This window comes from Eurytemora carolleeae, unplaced genomic scaffold (genome assembly GCF_000591075.1).
Source record: "Eurytemora carolleeae unplaced genomic scaffold, Eaff_2.0 scaffold9, whole genome shotgun sequence".
In the NCBI taxonomy this organism is placed as follows: domain Eukaryota; kingdom Metazoa; phylum Arthropoda; class Copepoda; order Calanoida; family Temoridae; genus Eurytemora; species Eurytemora carolleeae.
The window spans coordinates 533,462-542,560 of NW_019396095.1; positions in this window are offsets into that span (position 1 = coordinate 533,462).

Genomic DNA, 9,099 nt, shown 5'->3' on the forward strand with positions numbered 1-9,099 from the left:
TAATTCCTACAAAGTATAATAAAATTACATTTTCAATGCATTCAGTTATAATTCCAATTCCATTTAGAAAAAAGTAGCGGATCAAAATTAAATTGTCAAATGAAAATTAAATTGGTGGAGAAAGGAAAGAGGAAATGTTATAAAGATAGTATTAGAAACAAGAAAAAGGAAAATTATATTGGACAAATGGAAAAGTACACAGTGTTAAAAAGGTTGTTAAACAATAGTCACTTTATAATATCTCTCTTACTGGCATAAGTACTTTTTTGGAGACAAGCCTTGATCTGTCTTTTCAAGGTGGGTTAAGGTGTTTTTGTCATTATTTTTTAATCAATGAGTCTTATTGGATTCTAAAGATTTTTTGGGGTTTTGACCGTCTTCTATATGATTTTGTTGGTTCATATTCATTCATATTTTTATTCAACTACAAAGCATGAGATATTACAAATAAGCAATCACAATTTACAAAGCAGTCTGGACCCGCCTAACCAGGGTTGGTTGTTTTGAGTGGTTGGCCCGAAGTTAATTAACGATACTGAATATAATTGGTTACACATATCAAGATATGTTTTTGGATAGGTAAGGAGTTGATTGGAAGGAAGGAGATTGTCAGGTGATCTGTGGCAGGGTGAGATCAGAGGGATTTTTATGTAGAGATAAATTAAAATACAGGGTGTTAAAATACAGGTTGATTTGAGTTTTACCATCATGTGTTTTTTTAGTAGCAGCCTTTGATATCAAAAAGGTACAGGTTGAATAGTGTAGAATAAATTCGTTAATAACAAACAAAAAATGATTGACACTGAACAGCTGACGCATTGACGAGAGCCACGTTTAAAAATACTTCCTTCATAATACAACTCACCATCGTCATTCTTAAAATATGTATTCAAATCACCTCTCTTCTTCCTCGACCCTCCCTTAAAGGGACCGTTCACGTGTTTGGGTAATTTGAGGGTAAACTAAATAGTCTATTAGTTATTCCTTAGTCTTACTTTTCAAAGACTCCCGGAGCCTGAGAATAATTCGAATTATCATTCAGAATTCCAGCGCAAAGGTATAATACCTTTGCAATTTACACTATTTGATGCTTTTTGTATTAGTCATGGATTAAAAAAATTTCCAATATTAAATTAAATTGTAGTATAGTAATAGTTGATTGTATATTTCTTTAATGCAAAGACTTAATTCCTTTCTGAGTAGTACATCCTAAATCCTAGATATGAAATTCTGATTCATGAATCTGGAATTCTGAATCTTGAAATCCTGCAACAGGAATCTTATGAAATTTATATTGTTCATGAAATCCTTCTTGTTCATGAAATTCTTCTTGTTCATAAAATCTATATTGTTCATGAAATTTATATTGTTCATGAAATTTATATTGTTCATGAAATCTATTTAGTTCATAAAATTCTTCTTGTTGATAAAATTCTTCTTGTTCATGAAATCCTTCTTGTTTATGAAATCTATATTGTTCATGAAATCTATATTGTTCATGAAATCTATTTTGTTCATGAAATTCTTCTTTTTCATTAAATCCTTCTTGTTCATAAAATCCTTCTTGTTCATGAAATCCTTCTTGTTCATGAAATCCTTCTTTTTTCTTGAAATCGTTCTTTTTCAAGAAATACTTTTTGATTAAGAAATACTTTTCATTAAAGGGAGTGACTACCTTACATAGCCAGTCACTCCCTTTAATGAAATCTTTCTTGTTCAAGAAATGCTCTTGTTCATGAAATCCTTCTTCTTTATGATTTCGTTCTTATTTATGAAATCTATCTCCTTAATTGAATCCTACTTGTTCATGAAATCCTTCCTGTTTAAAAAATCCCTCTTGTTCATGAAATCCTTCTTGTTCATACCATTCTTCTTGTTCATAAAATCTTTTTTTAAGAAATTCTTTGTGTTCATACAATATAGGTTGACCTAATTTTAATACTTTGTAATTGTAATTGATTGATTGATTGATTGATTGTTTTCAGGAAGTGGAAATTTTCCTTGACAGAATATCTATTAATTGATGACTTAATTGATAGATTCATTGACTGATTGATTGATAGATTCATTGATAGATTCATTGACTGAGTCATTGATTGATTGATTGATTGATTGATTATGTTCAGGAAGTGGAAGGTCTCCGTGATATTGTAACAACTATTGACAGAATATCAAGTAATCCTGAACATCTCCCTTCACATACAGATCAGTATATTCAGGTGGTTTGTTTTTGGAAATAAAGATTTAAAGGCATTTATAGTTTTTGCCCCAAATCCCTTTTTCGTTGTATCCTGATGGCTTGATACTCACAGAATTTCAATTTTGGTCTCACATAATTCATAGTTTGAAATATCTAAGGTCTATGAAATTGGGTTGCAAAGATATAGGGATCGTTATTTACGACCAATCGTCGGGTAAGCGGCTGCAGTAACTATGAGTACCCTGGGCAACGCCGGGTACTCAAGCTATATAATTTATAAATGAGTGTCCTCAACATGCCTCTTATCTTGTTGAATAGTACTCTAAACGGACATAAGAAAACAACCCCAGGGTTAGCAAAACTAACTGTTTTTGAAGGACCAGGTTGCAGAAAAAGTGATTTGTCCTCATAATTTGAATATTTTATTTAAACAATTCTTCTAGTTATACAATATACATGGATACATTTTGTGTTCTATGATTACAACTGAATACAACTTGTTTCATAATTTCAAGTATTCCTCCAACACTATCGATTCACAAGAGTACCCTTTATACTGTCGTCTGAATACAACTTGTTTCATAATTTCAAGTATTCTTCCAACACTATCGATTCACAAGAGTACCCTTTATACTGTTCTATGATTACAACTGAATACAACTTGTTTCATAATTTCAAGTATTCTTCCAACACTATCGATTCACAAGAGTACCCTTTATACTGTCGTCTGAGCAAATATGATAGAACTATGCATGTTTTTGTAATTTTTAACCAGATTAAGCTTTAAAGGGTGCTGTTGTGAATCGGGCATGGCTCTGTTTAAATTATTAGCCTTTTAGGGCGCTTCGCTCCCATCTTCTATTTTGTTTGTGAACATGTTCTCTTTGTGTACATCGTAAAACAAAACAAAAAAGATTCGCGGATTTAAACAAAAAACTTCGTGGATTTTCAAAATGTTCAAAAATTTAATGAAAATCGAGTTTTGATGGAGACAAATATATTTGAAATTTTGATCATTCATAAACCCTCCCTGGGGTCACGCGAGTTCCACAAAAAAGTTGGGCCCGATCGGTTCAGCCGTTTTGACGTTTATTGGATACAAACAAACAGACACCCAATCAAAGTATATTATAGAATTGTCATTGTTGAACACATTTAATCTGATATCTAATAACACCTTACCTACTTAACTTTTGGCCATACCAGATAAAAACCTTACTACACCTAAAAACACCCAACATCATTTTATGACGTCATAGTTGCTATAAATCCTCTGCACCTAATTTCACCTGAGCCGGAAACTTTTGTGTAAGAAACTCATAATCCCGATCACTTGATATCGACATTAACTGCGGGCACCTTTAATTTGAGGATAAATGTTAATCGTTTCATTTCAGTTCTCCAGATAAAAACCTTTTTCAAAGCTCCATAGTTTACCTAATTAACTCCTTTAATTGCACCAAATTGCTCATACTTGCACCTAATTTGCAATTAAACTCCCCTAATCACATTTAATTACATTAAATTAGGCCTAATGACACTACTCCTAATTGTACCTTATTACTCCTAATTGCAGGATTTGAAGTTGAGTGATCTAAGGTTCAGTTTCAGAACACCTCCGGCTTCTCCTAGAGATTCATTTATAGGCAATCATTTAATGTATTAGGCGATCATTTGATCATTTATTAATTTATAATATCATTCTTTTCCCTTAAAAGTTCACTTATTCATTAAAAATTTCATCTGTTTTATTCATTTATTCATTTATCTTCTAAGATTAATTTTACAATATTAATTAATTAAGTAATTTAGGAATTTTCTAAAAAGAAATTTATTAATAAGAAAAATCTCATGTTGTGTCTAAATGATATTTGAATACCCTGCCCGATCCCCTATAAACTAGTTTGTATAATTACAATATATTGGTTCAGGATCAAGATGTGGTTCATTACGTTCTCTCTCCTCCTTCTCCTCATCCCGTCCCTCCTCCCCACCCCTTCCATCCTCTCATCCTCAACCCTCCAGGGATATCTTGGATACAGCTTCTATATACTCTAATGTAAGTATGGATAATGTCAAATAACAAGGTGGGATAATGATCAGCAGGACTAGAGGGGAGAAGGTAGAGGGGTGGAGGATGGTGCATGGGGATCTAGGAGGAGGGTGTTCAGATAAAGAGGGATGGAGGGGTTAAGTTGGGATTGGGAGGGGTCGAAAAAGGATTGGGAGTGAGAAGTGTGGTTGTGGAGGAGGGTTTTGGTTTAGGATGGGTTGAGGGGGTTTTATAAAGAAAGAGAGTTATGGAGAGGTATGGAGGCTGGATAGTGTCGGGGAGAGGTGCAGGTGATATGTAAGGAGATTGTGGGGGAGAGGTTGTGGGGAGAGGTTGTGGGTAGAGGTTGTAGGGAGAGGTTGTGGGGAGAGGTGGGGGAGAGGGTGGAGAAGAGGGTGTAGGAGAGGGTGTAGGAGACGGTGGAGATAAGGGTTCCAGCTAGATAGGTAACATAACAAATGGGGAAAGAGAAGGGGAGGGAAACTGCAGGCAATTAGGACAGGATGAATAATGAGTTGGGGAAGGGTGCAGGATGTTTTGGGGAAACTAGACAGATTTTTAAGTAAGAAAAATATTGATGCGGGGGGGGGGTAGGATGGGTTAAAGAACAATTTGATACTTTGATATATTTGTGTAGAACGGTGACTGTAAGAGGTTTTCTACAATCTCCTGTAACAGTCTACAGAGTCAAGAGTCTTGTAAAATATCACCAGAGTCTGTCAGCTCATACTCAGAGGTAAATAGAAATGTTTTACAAGGATACATAACTTTTATAGAGTTCAAGACAGAGGCGTTCTCAGGGGGAGCGTGAGCTATGGCCTACCCTCTCCTCTGGATCAGTGAAATCTATATGGTTTCCAGGGGATTTCAGTCCCAACAGTTAAAATAAAAATTGAAAAAACGTTTTTAAGGTTTAAACAGACATACAGAGTTAGGGGAACTGATTTCTTCCCTATAACTTTGCTATTTCAAACTTTAACTATTTGATCTAGCAGAATGTTTAGCTTGAAAGGTTGCAAAGATGTAAGGATTGAATAGTTAGAAGTAGAGGCGATTAGTAAGTTCCAATTGATTATTCATTATTCAATGTTCAGTGATAAAAACATTTATATGCATCTGTATGGAAATCAATTAACTCTACACTATTCATCTATTCACTTTTTATTTAGAGCATCTTTCATTTATTACAAGAGGTTGGAGGGTAGGCAAAAAAGAACAAGTAAGAATTATGAAAAACGAAAAAATGGAAAGATCCATATGTAGAAAATTTGAATAGGAGCGGTAATAAAATTAGAAAAAGAAATTTTTAAATTAAAAAAAACAATTTAAGGTTTGTAGTATGAGGGTGTAAATTCTTACCCCCCCCCCCTCGCCCTGAAACCAACAAAATATGAAAAAAATCGTCCAGGTGTACGTATTGGTTTGAAGCAAGAAGTAACATAGTTTTTATTAAACATAAACTTATAAAGCCTATGAGTTGACTAATTCTAAATATCATTATCGTAAAAGTACTTTTTTTGCAAACCCCGAATTTCAGAAATAAGAATTCTCTGAAATATATATTTTTTTGGCATTACCCCTTTACTTAGTGGAAGCACTTTCCCTTTACTTAGTGGGAGCACTTCCCCTTTATTGGGAGCACTTCCCCTTTAGTGGGAGCACTTCCCCTTTAGTGGGAGAACTTCCCCTTTAGTGGGAGCAATTCCCTTTAGTGGGAGCACTTCCCCTTTAGTGGGAGCACTTCCCCTTTAGTGGGAACACTTCCCCTTTAGTGGGAGCACTTCCCCTTTAGTCTTTAGTGGGAGCACTTCCCCTTTAGTGGGAGCACTTCCCCTTTAGTGGGAGCAATTCCCCTTTAGTGAGAGCACTTCCCCTTTAGTGGGAGTAGTGTGGCGAGTTTCTGAGATGTGTTTGAAATCTGAGTGACTGTCTCCTCTCAACAGTAAAATAAAAATAAAATAAAGAAGATAATGTTCAACTCTTGTCTTCAAACTCTAGTCTTTTTCTCACATTTAACCCCTCCCCCCCCCATCTCCCCAGTGGCCAAAAAAGAGGAGGGTGGGCTTTGGTGAACTTATTCCTGTATACGCCACTCTCCCCTCTCTTTTCACTTTTCCCCCTTTCTTTTTTAGTATATTATTTATAGTTTTTCAGTAGCCTAATGATTTTTTAAAATTGTATTTCGATATTAAAGATTTTATATATGGCTAGGGACACCTTGTACCTACCTGAGGCTATATTTTATTTTGGTCCAATTTGATTTAATTAAACCACCTTTATTACGTAATTAACAGCTATAAATTCTTGTTCATCAAATCTATATTGTTCATGAAATTCTTCTTGTTCATCAAATCTATATTGTTCATGAAATTCTTCTTGTTCATAAAATCTATATTATTCATAAAATCTATATTGTTCATGAAATTTATATTGTTCATGAAATCCTTCTTGTTCATGAAATTCTTCTTGTTCATAAAATCTATATTGTTCATTGGGGATTTGAAAGTTTGAAATCTGGAGATTTTCGTGTCTAGTTAAGTCTGGTAAATATTTAGCTACATGATATTGATAAAGTAATTTTAATATTAGAGGGAAATGTAAATATCTTAAAAATGAAGAGACTCAAAAGAGGTTTTGGAGGGATTTTCGGAGGGTTCGAATGCCATTGGACCATTTTTGTGAGATAGGGGATGAGAGGCGTTCTTGGTTTTTGTGGAATGGATTTTAAAAGTTTGATGTCTGATGTTCCGTACCCAGAGGGTATGGACTATGGATGGATTTGATGGGGTCCGGTGAGACAGTAGATATAACATCCTGGCAATATTTTGCTCCTAATTTGAAGCATCAGACTACAAAAAGTAGCTTAAATAACCCCTGCTGAAATAAAAAAAATTACCTACACTAGAGATAATTTTTGAGTCTTTAAAATGGAAATTTAGGGCTAAAAATCCTAATCCTGTTATATAGTAAACAGATGATGGGGAGAAATTAAATTAAGCCATATTCGTCTAAAAAGTATAGATGAGGGTGAGAGGGGTTCTTATGTCAAGTGTAGACATATTTACGACAACATAAACTTCTCTAGTTCTATCTCCATCTTAATCTAGTTGAGAAAATATATTTCAGAGCGGTATTTTTTTTCATTCAATCAATTGGCCCGTGATAACATACTAACAGATTTTCAGGATTTTAAAGAAAAGATCATTTTAAAAAGGTTTACTGCCTTATGTACCATTTCTGTTACTGCTTGTCAGCTGTTTTAGCATACTTAAAGAGACTGTAACACGTTTATTAGTGTCTGATCAAATCAGGGTTAATGTCAGCTGTTTTAGCATACTTAAAGAGACTGTAACACGTTCATTAGCGTCTGATCCAATCACGGTTAATGTCAGCTGTTTTAGCATACTTAAAGAGACTGTAACACGTTCATTAGCGTCTGATCCAATCAGGGTTAATGTCAGCTGTTTTAGTATACTTAAAGATACTGTAACACGTTCATTAGCGTCTTATCCAATCAGGGTTAATGTCAGCTGTTTTAGTATACTTAAAGAGACTGTAACACGTTCATTAGCGTCTTATCCAATCAGGGTTAATGTCAGCTGTTTTAGTATACTTAAAGAGACTGTAACACGCCCATTAGCGTCTGATTCAATCAGGGTTAATGTCAGCTGTATCAGCATACTTAAAGGGACTGTTACACGTCCATTAGCGTCTGATCCGATCAGTATGTCAGTTGTATTAGCATACTTAAAGGGACTGTAGCTGTATTAGCGTCTGATCCAATCAGAGTTCACTCACGTGCTTGGTGATTACTTGGGACCAATAGAATTGCAAAGACGGCAAAATCTATCTATCTATTCAAATCATAATCCAATAAAAGATTCATATGTTAATTAGCGGCATCGAAACTGGTGTTAAGCGTATTTTAAGCTACCCTCCATGCAAAGATAGCAATGCCCAATTTACAACGGTACCCTTAAAACCTTAATCTGATAAAAATGTGGAAAAAATGTCGATTTTATTAATCGAAAAGTGCTTTTTTTTAATAAATTTTAAGCAAGAAATGCGTAAGTCACTTTTGCAAATTGAAACCGCAAATAAAAATAAACAAAGAAAACACTTTAAATAAACAAATATATAATTACTATATGATTGTAAATGGGGTATTTGCGATCTTTGCATGGAAATGTCACTTGAAATCACGCTTACAGTCCCTTTAAAGAAAATCAAATATTCCTAAAATATGTTAATATGTATTTTGTAATTTTAGTTGATTTTTCTCCCCCGATTCGTTGTTAGAAAAGGGTAAGATAAGATCATAAGATAGAGAACAACTGCCAAAAAAAGATCACAGAAAGAAAATTTTGACATTTTATTTACCAGATTTGGAAGTTTCATAATCTGTTTAATTTTCAAAGGATTCAAAGATTTGAATATTTTGCTGCTGATACACAATAGACAATACACAATACACTGCACATTGCACATTGCACAGTGCATTTTTCACACCTTGTTCGACCAATATGGTTAGAACCAGTTAGGATAGAACCAATATGGTTGGAACTAGTTAGGATTGAACCAATATGGTTGGAACCAGTTAGGATAGAACCAATATGGTTGGAACCAGTCAGGATGGAACCAGTTAGGATGGAACCAATATGGTTGGAACTAGTAAGGATAGAACCAATATGGTTAGAACCAGTTAGGATAGAACCAATATGGTTGGAACCAGTTAGGATAGAACCAATATGGTTGAAACCAGTTAGGATAGAACCAATATGGTTGGAACCATTTAGGATAGAACCATCAATATGGTTGGAACTAGTTAGGATAGAACCATTATGGT